Raw genomic sequence first — 21188 nt, forward strand, 5'->3', positions numbered from 1 at the left:
CTCGAACAAGCAACGATCTACACTAAATGCCTCTTATCGAATCAATATTAAATGGGTTTTGTATTGTTTGCTAATCAACCCTTCCGTATCCACATTTGTACACTCTGAACGCATAAATTTCTTCATACTGCAAGAAAATAGCTCCGAAGCCCTGCAAAACTTGTAGGGCAGAGTAGGGATCCACTGGGGCCATGACATTATGAATTTACAGCCGTAACCAACGCAATCATAAATCGATTCTTGCATTTGCTTGGGATGGACACATTTTTAAAGACCTAGGATTTCGCGTAGAGAAAAAGCTAACGGAAATTCCGCGTGGAAAAAACTGGTAACTCCAGATGTATGCCCTTTCACTTTTCTTTGAAGTAGATTGAAAAATAAATACTCTGCAAGTTCCATGTCATGATGATTGTTTAGATGAATCTAAGGTAGGATAATATTTTTGCCATAATCCAGTGTTATGTAGGGAAATTAAAAAAAATCATATATACTTAAATCTAATTAAATTAGATTTTCGTTAATGTATAATTTTAGTTATTTAATGATTAAATATCAAGTGTAATTGTAAATTTTGTTGGATGGCAAGGGATAAAATATCTCTAATTCACCATGGAAGAGATGTTGTAATGTTATGTAAATATTATGATTTTGGTTAAATAAAAAAGAAAACTAACTTAGATTTATCTTAATTTTGGATCTATAAAGTATTGAGAGGGATAAAATCTCTTAGAGTGCAAACATTTTTTTTAGTGCAAAATTTGAGAAAAAGTTTGCACCTCAAGAGATTTTGTCACTCTCGATGCTTGATAGATCCAGAGTTAAGATGGATTTAGACTAGTTAAATTAAAGATAAGTTAATTGTAAAGAAATTAAGATTGAATATATATTAATAAGTCACTGTATATTTTCACAGTTGTTGGGACGGTCGTTCTATGGAGCATTGCTAGTAGATGTTTGGGGTAGATTTTGGACCGATGGTGAGCAAAGGATTTGAACCCTCATTGTTCACCAGCTTTTGGTAGTTAAGCTTCAGCTTCAAACTTCCATATTTCATGTAATGGGGCTAGACCTTGATGGTTTGCAGGTCGACTCCCGCACTAGAAGCATGGGATAACAAAAAGGGGTTGCAAATGAAGTCTTGTCTTTAGAGTGCCAACGTTCTTGTTTGGCATGCAACTCTCACCATTCCACACAATTTCTTTTGTAATTGCAATTTTTATCTCGTTGATGACTAACTAAATGTTCTCAGGTAAGAAACTGAAAAACAACATTCCTTCGCTCTCCCTCACAGCCTCTATGATGGAGCCTTTGTCAAAATTTATGATTTGAGGCAGGCAGGTGTTGCTAAGAAGGATCTATGACTATAATCTGGGTGAAACGTAAAATGTTTTACCCTTGTGTCTACACATGAAAATTTTTCGAATGCCTAAGGGTTTTCTCAGGCAATCTGCCTCTGAAACTTTCACAACAAAAATCAAAATGGAGCACATTGGGAATAAATACCCCCTAACACTCCTCCTCCGAGATCAGAAAATATGTTTGAAGATATTGCCTTCGTGGCAAGGTTTTAGATTTTCATTAAATTGCTACAAGGAAATTTGATCCCGCTCTAGGTGGGGTTTTCTAATACAATGGTGTCTAGAACTATCTGGAATCCCTTTAGTTGTGCAACATTTGTTCTATGGAGATAAACGGATGCATAATTTACCACTTGTGTCTGATTATGGGATCTCTAAAAAATCAAATATAGTTATGCTTTCGAGACTACGTGGGAGTACTATGGGATCTAGGAAGTCAGCGTCATTTGTCTCATACAAGGATATCGCTCGAGAAAAATCTAACTCAATTGAACAACCTTCATCCCTTCCAAGCCCCTATATTGTTGAAAAGTCAAATAAAATGCCAACATTGGATATCAATTCTCTAAACTCCAATCCTTAGCTATCATCTGCATATTTAATGGTTCCTGGCCCAAATTAAAAGATCTACACTAGTGGGTTTTTTAAACCTAGACCATAAATTATGGCATATATCTTTACTCCAAAGTATTCTTTGTGGTACAATTTGTGTGTCATGAAGATGTAAAGAAAGTACTTAGGGATGGGTCGTGGTTTTGGGGTAGTGTCAGACTTCTTCATCTCCCCTTGGTTTCCAGAATTTGATTATTCAACGATGGTAGTAACCAAAATGCTTATATGGGTCAAGCTGTCAAATCTTCCTCTACCTTTTTGGCACCAAAAGGTTTTAATGGACATTGAAAATTACTTGGGCTGCTTCAAAAAAATGGATATGAAAATAATGATTAATGGTTTATTTATCTTTGCTCTTATCTGTGTAGAGATAGATCTAAGAAAATGACTTCCTTATCATATTTTATTGAAGCATGGATCCCATCCGTGGACCCAAAACTTGAATTAAGAAAAAACAACATCCAGATGTTTTATTTGTTTCCAAACATGACATTTACAAGATTTTTGTTCGTAGATCAAACAACCTCAAAAAAGGAAAAAGGCACAATATCGTAAGGCAAAGGGTTGGCAACCCTTCAATCCTACCTCTACACTAGAAAATGTGGAACCAAGGATGAGCATCCCAAGCAGGAGGATAGGAGTATTCAAAATCTCAATGATCCAGAACATTCCATGCAAAAAGTTACAAAACTATCATCGATTCCTAAATCAACACTTACTAAATCCATGATCTACAAGGAGGATATTTTGGCAAGCTCAAAGAGAGCCTATTCATCAGAAACCTATGATTCGGATAAAGAATACCCCCTTAAGGGGAGGGGGGTGTAGGGGGAATGGGGGGTGAAGAGTTGTTCTTTTATTTATTCTACAGGGGATTGATAGAAGGTTTTGTTACAAGTATTTTTGCCACATCCATTCAAAAGGCCTAAAAAGCAGATCAATCAACATCCTTAAACACTTTGTCATTATCCCTTTGCAAAGCTCTAAGCATCACCTCTCTAAAAAAATATGAGATTCTAGATCAATTAATTCAAAAACCATGTTTTTGGCCCCAACGCACCCTAACCTTTAGTCCACCTGCATTAGTTGCATGTTGCATAACTGAGCACCTACACTGATCAGCGTAGGTTGCTTCCTTCTGCAAGTTCGTTGATTCTAGAAATTCAAGAAAAATAAAAATTACTTCTAAAGCTTCCTCTTCCAAAAGCTTCCAAGGTAGTTTTAACTATTTACCACAGATAGAGAGCTTGAATTCTTATTTGATCCTACCTTGGAAACCTTATCTCTTGAACTTATCCTCACTTTTAAGTAGATGTAATATACACGGGTTGAAAGTTCATGTAATAAAGTTAATAACGGCAAAATATGACCAAGGTCATGGGACACGTATTCCAAGCTGAATGTTAGACAAAACATCTTAGTGAGAGTTCATTTGGTTTATTATGGCTAAGGGAAAATGGAAAAGGATATGGCAAACGCTTTGAAAAAACAAAGAGGCATTAATTGACATTTTATTTATGAAAATAAAAGAAATTAGGAAAAAATGAAGGTGAAAGGTCACATTTGCATGTGAGGAGAAAATTGAAGGAAAATAATGGAAATTGAAAAAAATAGAGGTCTCATTAATAAAAAGGCTTATGAGGATTAGTTCACAACTTTTGTTGGTTTAGCTTTTGTCAATTCAGTTTTGGAGCTCTCTCTCTATTCTCTCTAGTCTCTCATACTCTTGCACACTTAAAACATTCTTGAAGCACTCTAGCATTGGAGAAAGGAAAGCAAAGGGAAGCAAAGATCAAGCAAGGAAGAGTTGAATCAAGTGGCTACAGCGGATTACTTGCAAGTATCGAGTTGCATGTATGGTTTCCTTGCTAGTTTTGGCATGCATAGTACATGCATGTGTATATTTGGTTCTCTTGTTGTCATTGGCATGGGTTTTTTCAGGTGTGACAGTGGTTTCAACCTTGCTGTTGGGCTTAACAATTATCCTTAAAATACATCCACTTTCACTCCATTCAACATCCACTTTCTCTCCATTCACACATTTTCTCACCGCTATTCCACCACCATGTCATCACATTAGCTTCACTTTCATCATTAAATGGGTAACTTACAATTGTGTTTTCCAAAACATTATTAATTCTTAGTATTTTTAAGAGAATTTGTGGTTAAATTTTAGAAAATAATATCCATATACTTATACCTAACAATTAGAATGAGTTTGTTGACATGTGTAGGTACAAAGAAAGCTTCTAAGGCACCTTTATGTGACACTCTATGTTCAAATTCGAATTTGAGGAGACCATGGACCTCATGGAGAAGATCCATTGGTTGAGAAATATGTGGATCAAAGGAGGAAATAGTGGATCATCATTATGAGTTTGTTATCTCATCTTGTTGTATAAATAGGAGTGTTATCTCCTTCATTTGTAATCTTAATTTTTTAGGATTTAGAAACTTAGTCCTTCATTTGTAATTTTAGATTTTAGGATCATTGTAATGGAGATTTAGAATCTCTTGGAATGTAGAACTTGGAGCTTGTAATTGCAATTTGCAATTGATGATAAATAAAGTGGATTAGATTGTCTTCTACATTTGACTTCTTTCTAGGTGTGCTTGTGGAGCTATGGAGGGCCCCCATTGCCTCACTTACATACTTGTTTTGGTATAGTAAGCTTTCATTTATGTTTTTAATTTCATTAGTTTAAAGATCTTGATGCTGGAAATATAAATGAATAGTCTCTTGTAAGAGAGCTTTAATATTTCCTGTAATCAATTTGAATTATGTTTAAATGCCTTCATTTCTTAGTTTATTGATTAAAATGGTTATAAATATTAATGAATAATCTCTTGTAAGGGAGCTTCAATATTTCTTACACTTGTCATAATGTCTTTTAATTTTTAGATTTCATTTTGTTAAATGACTAAATAGGTGTTGGAGATCCTAATGAAAGACCTCCTATAAGGGAGCTTTGACATTTTTTCACCTAGCTTAGTTTAGTTTGTCTCTAAGTCCACATACAATGGATGTTCCTCAAAGTTTTACTTACCCAGATGATAGTAAATGAAACTCTAATTTGCATTCGCATTTTAGACTCAACATTTTGGCGCCGTTGTTGGGGAGGATCATTTAGAGATAGACTTAGGAAGTTATTTTTATTGCAATTTCTTTTTATGGACTAACTTGTGAAACCTGGTGATAGCAGGATCTTCATAAAGCTGTTCAAGTTTGAGTTTTTTTTATTTTTCATACTTAGTTTGATTTTAAATTCAGTTTTTTTTTAATCAAACCCCCCATTTCTTACTAATTCATCTATGGATGAGAATTTTGAAGATGTTAAACAGCTATTTCTTGGAGAGCAAGAACAATATTGAAAATTGGTTTTAAAAGAACCTTGCACCAAATCCAAGAATAAAACAGGTTACTCACATCCTTGCAAATAATCAGAATTTTTTTTAAATCTTGATGTGAGCAAATTCAAATTCTTAGTCCATAGGTGGCTTCAGTAGAAGCATTCTTTTACCTAGGAAACAAAAAAAAAAAAATCTTTGAAGCAAGTTAAGGTAGAATAGATTGGAAAAATAAAACGAGATCTCGCTAGACTTTTAGTCTTGTTTTTTTTTGAAAAAAAATCATCATTTCTCATGAATAAATTTGCATTTCATCCACGCTAACCTGCAAAAATAATAAAAAAACAAATCAATAGATTAGTATGCTCTCTTCCTGTGCTTCGAGCGATCAGGAAAGATCAAAAAATCTATTGATTTATTTTGCACAAATCAATAAAAATCTCTTGCTTGGAATTTGCACAAATCATTAAAACTACAACATTATAAGAAATCAAAATCATTTTTATTTTTATTTATTTATTTTTTTTAATTTGTTTATTTTCGATTCCAAATTTAAAAATTAAATCCGTAGTTTAGTGATTTGATTAATATGTTTATTTACTCCTAACAAAACACAATTTGCAGCTCCATGATGTACAAAATATTCATTATAGCAAAATATTCATTATATTCTGCTTTGATGTGCTGGGATCATTTCTTCAAACAAGCCAAATCTGTATATAAACAATTCAATGTCAGTCTTTAAGGAAGAAATCTGCAATAAAAATCCATTTGTCTTGATCTAATTGCAAACAAATATTTGCTCTTAATCTTTTTGAAACCGATTATTTCATGACAAGGGAGCTTTTACACGATTACTCTATCCTCTGTCTCGCAATTTCAAGTTAAAATTGAAAACAATTATAAAGAAATTGAAGCAGACAAGCAACAAATAAATGTTGTTTATAAAAAGTTCTAAAAACTTTTAGAATCAAGTCTTTATAAACAAAGCACCCAAACTCAATAACACTGCTCCACATATACGACGCTCATAGAACAACTAGTGCCAGCAGCAATAATACTAGCATATAACTGCATGGAACTCATTGTGGCAGTTACAATATTTCTTGCAACGACTCCAACAACATTGACCGCTGCAACCACAACGATATTTGCCTAAAAATCTTCTTTAGACTCTGTCCTAAAAAAAGCCTTCGAATTTTAGGCTCACTAGCCCATGTCTTCCAATGAATTAAAAAAAACCAATTTGTCACTGTAGAATTTTCTATTTATTCTAATCTGTGGGTATATGGGGTCTCAGGTACAACTGCAACAACAACAAGAAAAGAAGGTATTTGAAGCATGGGCATAAGTGGCAGTGTCGCATATTATTTACCTGTTCCTTCAGTGGGGATGGTTTGAAATTTATGGAACTTAGAGAGGTTGGCTTGTAATTTATGGAATCACTCAGTGTGTTGAACTAATTTGTGATGCTTCGATGCATTTTTGTTTTTTTGCATTTATATTTCATTGGAAACACACAAATTTTGCCATAGCTTCGCTAGACCAATAGCTCGTCTAAGGATTATCTAATGAGGAGCCCAAGGCTCATTTAAATAGAAAAAATGGAGAATATTTCAATGAGGAACCCAATGACAAGTGGAGAAGGAGGAAATCCCAAAGCAGAAAATCGAATTACAAGTGTATGAGAGATGCTCCATGTGTAACTCAACCTGCTGTATGTGGCATAAAAAATGGACAACGTATCCTTGTTTCCTCATATGCAAATCTGATAGGTTGCCATGTGTGACTGAAGGTAGGTGGATGGGGGGATCAAATTCCCAATGAATCTCAATCACAATCCCATGCAATGATACCTCTTAAATACTGCTGCGTGTGAACAAGGGAATTGTTCCAAACTATTGTGCATATCTCTATGTGCACGCTACCAACTATAATGTGTAGGAGCTGCACTGTAGAGCTGCGTACATGTGTGGAGTCAAGTGGAGACATACTCCCAAATTATCTCAATCAAACTAGCGTACATGCGTTATGAATGCGCAGTGGAGGGAACTGTGCATTCAAGGTATATCCTTCATAAGTCAACCATAACGTGCCAAAATAGCAATCTAGCACAAATCCATTTGAGCGATTTTGCATGTAGATTTTGTGGCTCGATTTGAGCGATTTGTTGATTCTCAACGATTGTATGAACTTTCATTCCATCCCTTCGTTCATTGATTCATTCCTCGATTTCATTTAAAAGGACAAACTGTAATGTGAGGAAGGAAGCTGTGTATAGAGTAAAAAATGCGATGAACAATGCTAGGAGGTTGACATAACAAAGGTTATCTCCAGAAAAAAATTCGAGGTAAGTGACCTGCCCAGAAGACTATTCCGGAAAATCAGTCGAGGTAAGTGATCTGCGTGGGAACTGTGTTATGATCTGCGTTGTTAACATTTTGCGTTGTTCTTTCCAATGATAACCCCAGATTTGTTGCAAGACAATCACCATAAAACGAAGCTCTGCATGGTTCCGAGATGGTAATTGCTGCTTTTTGACAAGGAAAATAAGTGTAGCGTTCATAGACGATTGTGGAATTCGACTAGCCCTCAACTCAGACAAGAATTAAATGTTAATCTAAAAGTATTGTGCTCTGAAAGTCTTGGCCCTGTGGAGAAAAATAACAAGCTTGAGAGGTCGAAATTTGTTTGTGGGTTTTTGGCTTACGTTCGAGGATTTTTCTAGGTTTAGATTTGTCTTGGTTCTGGTTTTTCGTAGGTCTTCTAGGCATCCGTTTCAAAGCAAACTCGCACCAACATCTGAGGGCTACTCTTGGAAAAATATTTATTGTTCCTAGTTTGATTGAAGCTCCTATTCGCATGAAATCTGAAACCATTGTTGCAACTCTATTGAGGGCTTATTTAAAGACATCGATACACATGATTATAATTGAAGTCTACTTAAAACATAAATTTCAAAATGAAACCCCGTAGACAAAATGAATTTCAATTATCTATCAAGTTTCTTCCCATCAAAAATCATTATTGTTTTGTGTTGTGGTATGTTGGTTCAAAAACTCGACGTTGTGAAAAACTTTGAGTTGAGGTCGACAATTATCTCCATAGCCCCCTAAATGTTCATTGGGATTTATCACCGTGTTGGACTAAATTTGAGCTCTAAACCGCACACTGAAGATCTGAAGGTCGTGTGTTCAATCCATGCTCACTGCATTGAATCATAGGTCGACTATATCGTAAAAATCCATGACAAATTATAGAGAAAAAGGGAATTCTCATCCATGGATCCGTGGTGCAATGGTAGCGTGCCTGACTTCAGATCAGAAGTTTGTGTGTTCGATTCACCTCGGGTTCAATTCATAAAATCTGATGGGCAACTTATCAGGATTTTTTCTTGGTTGCTGGTCTTTCTTTCTTGTTTGATTCTGGTTACTTTGTTTGATTTTAGTAGAAGGTATTTCAAGTTGTGTATTCATCTTGATTTTTGAATTCGTCTGGTGGATTTATTTCCTCGAACATTGCTTTTACACACAGTGAATTCAATTTTCTGGTTTCATGGTGATCGAATTTGTTTGTAGTACTTAGTTGAGGAAGAATTGAAATAAGATTGGACAATCGCTCAATCAGTATCAAATAAGCAGTCTAACATTTAGTACATTGACATGCACCATATATTTTGAAACCGTGTATAAAAGGTGAATGGCACGTCGATCGGCTACAATGAATTGTTGACAGTGCTATACAATATAGTTGAACAAGAAGGCAAAGTGATTCAGTACATTAACAGTTGGACACACAGATGGTTCCACACTTTTAAAGCAAATTAGGAGGATTCATTTATCGAACATTTGGAGAATTATTATTGGCATTAAAAGTTATGCTTGTATTCTTGTTGTAAGCTTTTATGTGACGTACTAATCTGCAGGACAAAAAAAAAGCTATAATGCCAAGCTTTTTGCCATGCACATTCCATAAGTCCTCTGACACAAACAGGGAGTTAATTTAATTTTCATGGATATTTATTAAAAATGGACTGTTATCAACATCATGAATTGGACTAAAATTATGCTTTCGATTTTCCTTAATCTGTTTCATTTTGGCATACAATTTTTGCGTAAGAATCAGGAAGGGAATGGCCATTTCTTCTTGAACACACTTATGTTCTTTATGCCATTTTTTTTTGCAGGATTTGGGAGATCAACTGATCATTAAGGAGACTAAATTGTGTTGGCGATTGGTCTTCAAAAAGACTAATTTCATGAGAAATTCTAAAGAACAAGTCCATGATCATAAACGAAATTTCCAGAAAATTACAAGTTCTTGCAACTTCTTGTAATAGCTTAATGGTTTGACATGTTGCATGACAGATTAACAAAAACAATGTAAACTTTGAAACGAGAACTGATACTGTTACCCATTTCGTAGAAATAGCAAAAAAGTGACCCGCTTTTGAAAAAGGGTGATGCAGAACACACATGTTTTTTTTAGAGCATAGTTTTTGGTACTTTAAATTTTTTTTATGTACATTATGTTTTAGAATGGTAGTGATTTTCATGTTGATTTAAAAAAGTGGTAATTCTGCATTAGGCCCTTTTTTTAAAAGACCTATTTTTTCACTTTAAATTTTCTAATGTATGAAATGTAAATAATTATTTTCTAAATTTAATAATTTTTGAAGTGATCTTCTTCTTCATTTTTTTTGTAATGAGGTTTTTATTGTTTTGCATATTTAAAAAAGAAGATCGATATTTTGAATTTTCGATATTCTAAATATTTATACATCGTTAATTAATATTTCAATCCACATAAAATAATTGTTTCTAAAAAACAATAATTTTTAACAATTGACAAAAAAAACATTTTTAACATAAATATAACTAAAAAACTACATGTTTTGATAAATTTTTGCTAGAGATGATATGTCAAAATCACAATTTTTATAGGAAAATTTTAACTAAAAATAGTTAAATAATAGTTTTGTGTTTTTTTTGTTTTGTTTTGTTTTTTTTTAGTGAATTTCATGTAAAAAAAATAATAATCACTGTGTTTTTTCAAAAAATACTGATTAACATAAAAATTAATGCGAAAATCACATAATACAAATATTAAACGCATAACAACTTTAATTGAGTGCTTATACTTCTCATAAAATGTCAAAGTCAAAACATTACAAGTATAACTAATTAAGAATTACAAAAAATGAACTTGATTTCCAAGCATAAAGTAAATTTAATCAACAATGTCATGTAATTCAAACTCTTCGTCCTCTGGAGTTTCATCATTGTCTTCTTCTACAATATTTTTTGCTTCATTTTGCTCATTTTTCTCCTCTAATGGATCTTTGATGTCTGCGAGTCTCTCAACGTATGCATTTCCAATCATTCCATGTAATGGTGGTTGGGGTTCTTTTGCCTTTTTTGTCACACGTGATTCACTAAAGTCCCCTTTCTTCAACTCAATTTCTTGCATTGCATCTGGAAGAAATTCAAGAGCATTAATTCTTTGTTGAATAAAATTGCACTGTAATGGATATTTTTCAATGACAATGCATTTTCTTCCTTTTTGAAGGCAACACACTAGTGTCGTACCTAATTATCAAGCACGAAAGAAATAATGAAGTAAATTAATACAATGACATATAAATTAATAAATAACATATTGAAATTCAATTCCATATAATAAAATTTACCTGAGTCAGAAAATAAATCCAAAACCCAAACTCTTTTATTTGAACATATGTCTATAAGATAGTTAATTAATAACTATGGTTTTTTATAAATGTTAACTATCTCTCTTTTTGCTTTTTTGTCTTCATATGTTAGTTTTCTCACAACAACATCATAAGTCAATATTTGACTATGACTCTTTCCATCTACCCGATTAAAAATCATAGATATATAGCTATCATCTTTTATTCAACTATCAATATGGATGAATTCACAATCATTTGTAAATGGTTGATCTTCATGGTTAAGAAGATTTGACTTTTGCCTGTAACATGAAATAGTAAAAGTTCAATTAACTTGTATATAAATGAATTTTTTAACATTAATCAAATATACATTTTAAACGTCTTACTATGTAAGATGCATCTTTGAATTTGTTTTCTCCTTGAAGCTTGACAATAACATTGTCAATTGTCTGCCTGAATGAAATGTCACAAATCTCCATAATAGTGATGACGTGACTTTTAGAAATCCCGCAACCACTTTACTAAAAGCTTGATAAGTATAAGGGTCACTATCATAGTCAATGTTTGGAATATTGAAACCATGGGGAATATCTGCAATAACTAAGACATAATCCCTTTTAGGTATGAATTTAGCAATGTCTTCACACTCGCCTTGTATTACTTGATATTGAATAGTGTCTAGCCCATTTCAAATGAAATGAGTAAGAGTTGGATCAAGTTCAACATTCTTAAGACGTTGCCTCTTCAGTCTTTCGATCTTTATTTTTCAATAAAGGTTCTGAAACTATCTAGTGCTCCATTATCATCCTTCTTCATCTTTTATAAAATAAACAAATATATGTGTAAGTTATAAATTAAAAGTAATATACAGATGAATAAAAATAAATGTATAAATCAACGTACATTTTTAAACGCAAGATAAAAAAAATTTAATGTTGATGTAGAACTTTAATCTGGATAGTTGCGTACAACATCATCCCAATTATCTTCATTCAACAATTTGACCATTTGTTCTTGAATTTTCATATAAACTTTGTGACTGCATAGATAAAGTAAAAAAAGTTAATATAATGATATGTATAACAAATACTACCAATAACAATATGTTATATTTAAAGAAAATTATAATCTAGAAATAAATAAAAATAATTCAACAAACTTACTTTTGAAATTCTTCAGACATTTCCTCTAATGATAATTCCCCTGACTTCACATGAGATAATATTACTTTGACAAGTTTTTCATTCTTCACTCCTTGTAATGCTCTCAAAGGTGTGATAGTCATATCTTCTGGAAGTTGCTTCATTTCAGCACCTGATTTACTATTGCTACATATCAATGGATTAGACTTTTTGACCTTTTGGTTTTTAATGCCAAAGTTCTCCCACATGCTAAAAATCTCATTAATCAACTCCCATATCTCTCTAGTTCTAAATGCCAAGTGGAAAATGTTATCAACACCTCTGAATAAATCACTAAATTTGTCCTTTGTCACCTTTTGAATTGATTTTCTCTTCAACTTGATAGCCTATTTCCATACAACATTCATTTCGGAAATCTACAGTAACATTTATCTTATCCCCGCCACATTTTTCTTCAAATTCACTAGGAACAAATCCAACCCTTTGGATGAAAGTCATAGACATCCTATATTCATTATCTGAATTATGATCTCATGCTACTAACTTTGCTTTTGTATCTAATAAACCAATATAAATGATACATTTCATTGTTTTGAAACGTCGGTTATTGGGATATTCCTTTATCAATTGTCTTTGAGCTTCTACAGAATGGTTCCCCCTGAGCACATAATAATTGTATTCAAAACATTTTGACTTATCAAATGCTTCTTTGTTGGGAACTTGAATTGGATCAACAAGAAGCACATAATTAACCACACGAGCATATGGATTGTATCTCATCAATGTCTTCAAGTTGTGAACATGCGGATGGTGTGGCTTTCTGATTTGATATTGACATTGTCCTTCACTTACCTTATAGATTTGTTTGACATTAAGCTGAAATGTGCGACCACCCTCAATTAAGTTTCTCTTTGTTAAGTTCTGTGGAATGGCATTTTGTTTTGTTTTGACAATGTCATCCTCTAAATCAGCTCCTGGTGTAATGATTTCTCTACTTTCTTTTGAAGTTTCACTAGGTTCTTGACTGTTGGTAATGACTACTTCAAAATGTTCAACTTTACTTTTCTTCTTCATAACATTCTCATCATTAACTGTAACAGATTTATTCTTGGGCATTGTTACTTTTGGTCTTTTACAACTTTTCTCAGTTCCAATGTCATCCTCAGTAACGACAACATATTCTTCACTGTCAGTTTCAACTTCCTCATCTTCAAAAGTAACTTGTCTACTCTTGCTAGATTTATCCACTAAAGAATTTTTTCCTTGATCCCTTGGATGTAGTTTTGTAGCGTCATGAATTACTACATTTTGCTTGTTTGTCATATCTTTTTCTGACACTGAGTAGAAAGTGCTGACAATTTTCATAATATCATGCTATATGAAATGAATGCCTCCCAACTTAATTGAACAACTTTCAACAAAATTCTGCCAAAAAAAATATCATATGTCAATAAAAACAAAGTTAAAAAAATATAGCGAAACAAATACAAGAACGCAAAACACAAATATAAATAACAATACTTACGATATTTTATTTCATCTCATTTACAATTTGTTTACACAATTTTGTAGATATCACTCTCGTGTCATATAATGAATATGATAACTAGTATTTAATCTTTTCATGTGACTTGGGCGGTTTTGTAAGTATGTAAACAACTTCACTGTCCAGTACCGAACACATGTCTATGACTCTTCCCGTCACGTCATAAATTCCATTATCATTAAGTATATCACATTAAGATATATCTACACATTTTCGCTTTCTCTTTCTTTCACATACCAGATTTTCGATGGAAGTTTCACTTCTTTTGATTTCTTCCAATATGAAATCATCTTCTTATCATTTGAGGCACTTGAAATATTGGTAGCCATCAGCTCAGGTGGGGCTTGTCACCAATATTGTTTGAAGATTCACTTTTAAGAGTCTTTGGTCCACAAAGATTCACAGAAATATTCTTTGATGCCATTTTCTTGAAAAAAATACACACATAAATCAGTAAATGACAAAAACATAGTAACTTAAATTAACAACAAAAACAATAAATGATAATTAATTTTATAAACTATAACAATTTCAAAAAATAAAAATAAAAAAATACATCACCCTGTCGCCGCACCTTGAAAATTGGTCGGCCAACTGAGCCGGCCGTTGGGTCCGGCCCCTTAGCCCACCATGGCAACCCAACCACTGCCCCCTACCCAACCCCGGTGACCTCGCCACCCCGCGGACCATCGAGACGCCAGGGTGGGGCTGGTCGCGGGCTGTCGAGGTGGCCAGCTCCCCCGCATCACCCTGGCGACTCGCCGACTCGTGGGGTGGCAGGCGAGTCGTCTGGGTGGCGCAGGGGGGAGCTGCGACAACTCCCCCATGTGCCACCCTGCCGGCCCGCCCGCCCGCTGGGTGGCGGGGCGACGACAACTCCCCCCCGCGCCACCTCAGCGGCCCGCCACCTCGCGGGCGGGCCGCTGGGTTGGCGCAGGGGGGAGATGCAGCAACTCCCCCCCGCGCCACCTTGGCGACCCGCCCACCCGCGGTGTGGCGGGGCAGCGCCCTCACGCGCCACCTCGGCGACCCGCCCGTCCGCAGGGTAGCGGGGTGACTCTTGCTCTCCCCGCGCCACCTTGGTGGCCCACCACCCCGCGGGCTGGTGGGGTGGGGCGGAGGGCTAGGTAGCCATCCCCATCGCCCCCAACCTATGGGCCCGTTCAGCCGCCGTGAGTATTACTGGACCCATTTGGCTACCGTGAGCATTACGGGCCCACCATACCCACTGCGGATGTAGTGAATAAATTTGGTCCACAATAAATTTTAATTGAAAAAAAATAAAATTAAACTTCATTAAACTTATTTAGTTTTAAAATTTGCAAAGAAAAAAAAATTAACTAACCTTTCAAATGCGATAATCCTTAGTTAAATATGTTGTTGATAGCAATGTAGCTGCTCCACAAAATTGTTCAAAGTCTTTTAACGAACCTCGGAAAACCTTGATGTGATGTAAGTAATAGTGATAATGAAATGTATTATATAGGTTAAATTACATAGATGTTTTACCGTACAGTTAATGTAGGATTAATTTGTTTAAAAAAAATAAATTAACATGTTAATTTTTTTACGGCGATATAGGAAACTATGATAAAACGAATATTATGGAATTGTTTTATAGCGCGGCGAATGTGGGATTAATTTGTTTTAGAAGGTACTAAAAAAAATAAAAATCAATTGTTTACTAAATATTATATAGTTTAACTGTTAAAATAATTTAGGTAAAAGTTTTTAAATTTAAAGATTTATTTCATATAAAAATTTAGTTAAAATTTTTCAATAAATTGTAGAATAAAATAGTGAAGGGAAATACATAAAACAAAATTTTTGGAGGGAAAATTTCATTATCTAAGTTATATAATATCTTTATGAAAGTCTGCATTTGTATCATTCAACCTCTTCTATTTGAAAGAAATGGATTCTTCTGATAGTGAAGTATCGCTTTGTACAGCATCAACATCTTTATTGCGTAACAACTTTAGTCATATTGATGAATATAATGGAAATTCTTCCACTATGAATAGAAAGTCAATTCTTCCACTTAGTCCTAATCCTAAAGACTATGAGAGCAACACTGATGAAAGAGGAGATGAAGATTTTTAAATAAATAAAGAGTTATGGATTCCATTTAGTCCTAATCTTAAGGATTATGAGAGCAACAGTGATGAGGAGCATGATGAATAATTTCAAAAGAATGGAGTGTCACGATGTTCAGTTAGTCATAATCCTATGGACTATGAGAGCAACAGTGATGAAGAGCATGATGACGAATTTCAAAAGAATGGAGTGTCACGGTGTCCACTTAGTCCTAATCATATGGACTATGAGAGCAGCAGTGATGAAGAACATGATGACGAATTTCAAAAGAATGGAGTGTCACGATGTCCACTTAGTCCAATGCTAAGGACTATGAGAGAAATAGTGATGAAGAGCATGATGAAAAATTTCAAAAGAATGGAGTGTCACGGTGTCCTCTTAGTTCTAATCCTATGGACTATGAGAGCAGCAGTGATGAAGAGCATGATGACGAATTTCAAAAGAATGGAGTGTCACGGTGTCCACTTAATCCTAATCCTAAGGACTATGAGAGCAACAGTGATGAAGAGCATGATGAAAATTTTCAAAAGAATGGAGTGTCACGGTGTCCTCTTAATCCTAACCTATGGACTATGAGAGCAGCAGTGACGAAGAGCATGATGACGAATTTCAAAAGAATGGAGTGTCACGGTGTCCTCTTAGTCCTAATCCTATGGACTATGACAGCAGCAATGATGAAGAGCATGATGACGAATTTCAAAAGAATGAAGTGTCACAATGTCCACTTAGTCCTAATCCTAAGGACTATGAGAGCAGCAGTGATGAAAAGCATGATGACGAATTTCAAAAGAATGGAGTGTCACGGTGTCCTCTTAATACTAATCCTATGGACTATGAGAGCAGCAGTGATGCAGAGCATGATGACGAATTTCAAAAGAATGGAGTGTCACGGTGTCCTCTTAGTCCTAATCCTATGGACTATGAGAGCAACAGTGATGAAGAGCATGATGACGAATTTCAAAAGAATGGAGTGTCACGGTGTCCTCTTAGTCCTAATCCTATGGACTATGAGAGCAACAGTGATGAAGAATTTCAACTGAATAGAGTGTCACAATGTCCACTTAGTCCTAATCCTATGGACTATGAAAGAAACAGTGATGAAGAACATAATGAAGAATTTCAAAAGAATGAAGTATCACAATGTCCCTTAGTCATAATCCTATGGACTATGAGAGCCGTAGTGATGAAGAGCGTGATGAAAAATTTCAAAAGAATGGAGTGTCACGGTGTCCTCTTAGTCTTAATCCAATGGACTATGAGAGCAGCAGTGATGAGGAACATGATGACAAATTTCAAAAGAATTGAGTGTCAAGGTGTCCACTTAGTCTTAATCCTATGGACTATAAGAGCAGTAGTGATGAAGAGCATGATGAAAATTTTCAAAATAATGGGGTGTCATGGTGTCCTCTTAGTCCTAATCCTATGGACTATAAGAGCAGTAGTGATGAAGGACAGGATGAAGCACTTAGTCCTAATCCTAATAACTATAAAGGTAGCAGTGACAAAGGACAGGATGTAGCATTTTCAATAAGTAAACAATCACATTTTCGACATAGTCCTAATTCTATGGACTATGAGATCAGCACTGACAATGCACATGAGGAAGAATATCCAATAAACATTGAGTCAAATTTTCCATTTAGTCCCAATTCTAAGGACTATGACAGTAGCAATGAAGAAGGGGAAGATGAAGAATATCCTCCAAGTCAGTATTTGAAAAGCACAACTGATCATAGTGTGGATAACATTCCTCTTAATGATGATCCAATGATGGAGATGTTGCCAAGAAATATTGTATCAAGGAGTAGGAGCAGACCTTTTCGTATCAATGCAAAATGTTCTAGCTATATAAGGGGTAGAGCATAATATCTAACGAGAAGAAGTTCTATTAGCGCTCTCATTTCAAGTGAATGTTGTCAAAAAGATTATTTGAAACATATGGATTTCAAATTTGCATTAGAGAAAAGGAAGAGATATTTGTCAATGAATAAAAGCATGCAAAATTCATATTTAGTTGGGTGCATGCAATCAACATTGTTAGATTATGATTATCATATTGGGTTTTTATTTATCTGTAGAAAGACTTTCAAAATGTTTCATTCGATGGGGAATTTTTGTCTCTCGAGAATTCAAAAATTTTGGAAAAGGATCCCACCTTTTATTCAGAAGTACGTCATAAACGACAGTTTGGGCCATTATCAAACACTGCAATGTCATGGACGAAAGGTTTCTTTCCAAAGCATGGAGAGCGTATGCCAAATAGAGAGACAATACATATTCCAGATAATTTTTCAAGACGAGAAATCTACGACTTATACAAAGAATATGTAGAAGGTGCTGAGGGACATGATCGGTTTATTACATATCAATATTTTGTGAAGGTATGGAAGAAAGAATTAAAAAATGTCTGTATTCCTAAGAAGACAAGGATGAGGATTTGCAGTACATGTGCTTCTCTTAAATAAAAAATGGACAAATGTGAAGGGTCAGAAAGAGGTAAGCATTCATAACTTTAACTTTTAAAATTGTATAGTCATCAACTATGAAAACATATTTCTTAATGGCTTTCTTTTATTTTGTGTAGATTCAATTGTCAAAGAACTTCAAGAGCATCGCGAACAACAAACAAGTGAAAGGAAAAGGTTGTACAAGCATCAAAAGAAGTGTTATGATAATCCGAATAAATATTTGGGTTTGATAATTGATGGTATGGACTAGAAGAAAACACTTTTACCACATTTTGTTCGCACATTCAAAAATTTACAGGAGGAAAATTTTATTCAGTATCACTTGGTCAGTTTTATGGTCTTCAATGGGAAAATGTTGCCAAGGGTGTACTTCACAGCTCCAAATATTCATAATGATGCAAATCTGACAATAACAATAATTCATGATGTACTTTCTCATTGGTCTGGTAATCTTCCTGAAGTTTTGTATCTACAATTGGACAACACTTGCCGTGAAAACAAAAATCAGGTTGTTTTTGGATATTTAAACATGTTTGTTGAATTGAAAATTTTTCAGAAGGTAAAGGTTCGTTTCCTTCTTGTTGGGCACACTCATGACCATATTGATAAGTTGTTTAGTCGTTTTTCAGTCACATTGAGGAGGAAGGAAGTTGGGAGCTTACCATCATTAATTGAATGTATTAAGAAATCATACATGCCAGAGCCTACTTTTGATGTGTTGAAAGAGATTGTTGACATGCAAAGGTTTATTCTGAGATCGCATGGTGAGGAGAAATGCATTGAACAACTTAATGACATTAGCTTCCAACATCAATTTCGTATCAAAAAAATTGATGGGAAACCACTAATATGGGGCAAGAAGTATTCAACTACTACAGAATGGGCACTGTCATCAAGTTTGGAATTTTTGAAGTTCATTCCAGATCATCCAATATTTGCATCAAAAATATTGTTATTACAATCAGTTGGTGAAGTTCATAATGCATGCAAACAGAATAGAGATATAAATTATTTTGATTGCCTAGAAGAAATTAAAAAATGTATTAGATATACATATGAGTACTTTGACATTGCTGATTCAGTTTGGTAGGAGTCATTTTTCAATAATCAAAGTGATATCATTTCAACAACAACAAATGAAGATATACCTTTGAAAAATCATTTTATTGAGCCACAAAATGTGTCAATTGAACATGAGGAAATAAACATTGTTGAACAATAACAATCTCAAGGTATTATTAATTTTTCACAGGCAGAGGAAAAAGAGATGTATATTGGTTCCAGAAGATCTCGTGCACAACGTGAAGCCATGGAAGACCTTTACAGGGGTTCAGTACAGGATATTAAGGAGGGTTGCATGATTGCAATGCTAGCAGATGGAGATCCCAATGGCTATCCATTCTGGGTTGCTAAGGTTATAAATGTCTTTATAGAAAATGAGGATGTTACAAGTGTTGAAGTACATTGGTATGCCACAAATACACACCCATTCAATGGTGTGTATAAGCCAGAGATGGTAGTTGACAAAAAAAATGGCGAAAAGAGAAAAAGAAAGGGTACAAATATAAATCGTCGCCACACAGACATCATAAAATTGGAAGATGTTGACATATTTGTTTATGACTTCAATTTAACAAAGAGAGGAACTCTTCGCTTCAAGACGATAGAGATTCTGAAAAGGTTGTTACCAGAAGGAACAATGTTGAGATGGGAATCTGCGGAAACCAGTCGTAGATCTAGAAGAATTTTGAAACCTGAAATGGTGGGCATGCATGTGGACTCAGATGGGGCACTAGTTTATGAAAGAGAAGAATATGGAACATCTTTGTGAGCATCCAGTCATTCATCTAAAAATGTGAATTCTGATGGTGTGCAAGAAAATATCACTGATTTTGAATAATTGTCTAAGATAGTTTATATCACTAATGTTTGTTAACCTCTCTCACAAAACAATAATAAATCCAAAAATAAATAAATTAATTAAATATTCCAAGTTATGAATTTGTGCCTAACTCTTGGGTTGTTCCTCTAAGATAGGAGTTAGTTTAGGTAACTCCTATATTGGTGTGTGTTTGGTGAGAAATTATCTCAACCAAAGGAGAAATTATCTCAACTAAAAGTGTCTAAGATAGCACGCACTATCTTGAGAACACTATCTCTCATCTATTTATTTGTAACACTATATTCAATTATTTTAGGGAATGAAAATATGAGAGAGAATACGTGAGGAAGCATGAGGCTGAAGTTTTTTTCCGTCAATATTTTGTGTCTAGTTTATTATGTGTGCTTTATATATTTTTCTAAGTTAATTCCATTTTCAATATGTGGTATCGGAGCCAATATCTGTGTGTTGGAATTGTCGCTGATTAAGAAATTGTGAGATCAGATGATGTGAGAGATACTTGAAAGATGTATGCTCGTGTGAAGTCGTTATTAAGATTTCTCGCTGCATAGACGGACATGAGGTCAGAGTTAATGAGTGGAGAATACATTGTATATAGACTGCGTTGATGAAAATGCGCCATGGTCTAATTGTGAAATCGCTTAAGGGAATCACTCCACTGTGAGAAAAGTTTTGTGCCCTGTAGATGGTAGTACGTCACTGTCCATGGTGTGCTAAGCGCCAACCTTCACCCCTCATCCCAATTGCATGGCCGTTTGGAACCTGCAGAAAGATGCACGATTTTTACGAAAGCTACGGAGGGCACGCATCGTGGACATAAGCGACTCGCGCTCGGGACTGAACCAAAGAAGAGAGTTGTAAGAATGCAACAAACTAATCCGGGTAACTGATCTGAGAGGTTAAACATGCAGAATCTAGAGATGCAACGGATAACGGGTTACATGAAAACCCTAGGCGAGATCAGGCAGTCAGAGAAACGATTAAAGGAATGTCAAATCTAACCAAGGCGTAAATCTGACGTG

The 21188-nt window shown here is 34.7% G+C and overlaps 1 long non-coding RNA gene across 2 annotated transcripts in view; it reads right to left on the bottom strand.

Annotated features, from left to right (window-relative positions):
• Positions 1–10531: 10531 nt before the first annotated feature.
• Positions 10532–21188, bottom strand: part of LOC149165875 (uncharacterized) — an 85795-nt gene continuing 75138 nt past the window's right edge. For both annotated transcript variants that reach the window (XR_016260365.1, XR_016260364.1), the window contains exon 3: positions 10532–10792. This is a non-coding gene — a long non-coding RNA (uncharacterized LOC149165875). The remainder of the gene's footprint in view (positions 10793–21188) is intronic.

Source organism: Pinus tabuliformis, chromosome 5_1 (assembly GCF_031772625.1).
Source record: "Pinus tabuliformis cultivar Carrire ecotype Pingquan chromosome 5_1, CPIR1, whole genome shotgun sequence".
NCBI classification, from domain to species: Eukaryota; Viridiplantae; Streptophyta; class Pinopsida; order Pinales; family Pinaceae; genus Pinus; species Pinus tabuliformis.